Source organism: Corvus brachyrhynchos, unplaced genomic scaffold (genome assembly GCF_000691975.1).
Source record: "Corvus brachyrhynchos isolate BGI_N302 unplaced genomic scaffold, ASM69197v1 scaffold3, whole genome shotgun sequence".
Lineage (NCBI taxonomy): Eukaryota > Metazoa > Chordata > Aves > Passeriformes > Corvidae > Corvus > Corvus brachyrhynchos.
The window spans coordinates 3,669,658-3,670,661 of record NW_008237619.1 but is presented as its reverse complement, the minus strand read 5'-3'; positions in this window follow the sequence as shown (position 1 = coordinate 3,670,661).

The following is a 1,004-nucleotide window of genomic DNA, read 5'->3' as shown; positions in this document are numbered from 1 at the left end:
ACATTGTTTAGAAGATCCACAGATCCATTCAAGTGCCCCAGAATTCTTTGGACTTACATGACATGAAGATGGAAATTGTGGGACAGAGAGAGCCAGGACTCAGTGCAGTTAGGCTTTGGGAGAAAAGTTTGCCTTTTCTTCTGAGCTTTCTAGGTATCTACTTCATGTTTCTGGATTTTGTCTTCTTTGCACAACTGGGAAGCTTGTTTATAGTCAACAAAGATAAACGAGAAGTCATTCCACAGAAGAAGACCTTGCTATGTTTTCAATCTTTGGACATAAGAGAACTTAATTCAGAAATGGTTTCTCTTAGAAGTAAGTATCAAGTGACATCAATGTTTAAACTTAAAGGTAATAGGTTACCACTACTTTGGAAACTTGTTTAAACCAGGAATCTGTTCTGCCCATATATTTTACCCTCTTGGGGCTTGAAAATTAGACTGTTGGGGATCTTCTCTTTTTCTGTCCTTGGATGCCTGAAACCTCCTTGATTGCAATGTATTTTTTGATCACAGAAGACCCCATAACAGACTTCATGAAGCCAGTAGACACTGGCTGTTCACATGGGAGCAGATCTCCTGTCTCTGAATCAAAAGCAGCAGAAGGGAAACTTAGGTTTGTGGCTTTTTTTTAACTATGTGCCATTTACTCAGGAAAGAAGAAATGTATGCAATCTTGCAATGCCTTCACTAGGTGTGCATCAGTAGCTCTGCAAAGAAACGCCAGGAATGGAAAAGCTTCAGCCTTTAAGGCCTGTAAAGGTCATGGGGAAGGGGAAGGAAAGTTCTGATTCAGTGAGCAAAAAAAGTGGAAAAAATTTTAAGAAATACATGTTCTGTCAATATTGGATGCGCAGTCAGGGACCTTGAAGTCACTATTCACTTTTTTTATTACTAAATTACCTTAAAACAGTCATCTTCATTCCTCAATGCCCCATCTTTTCTCCTGTGCTCTCATTTTGTTCTTCCAACCAAAGACCTGCTGCATTCAGCTAATTCTCAGTG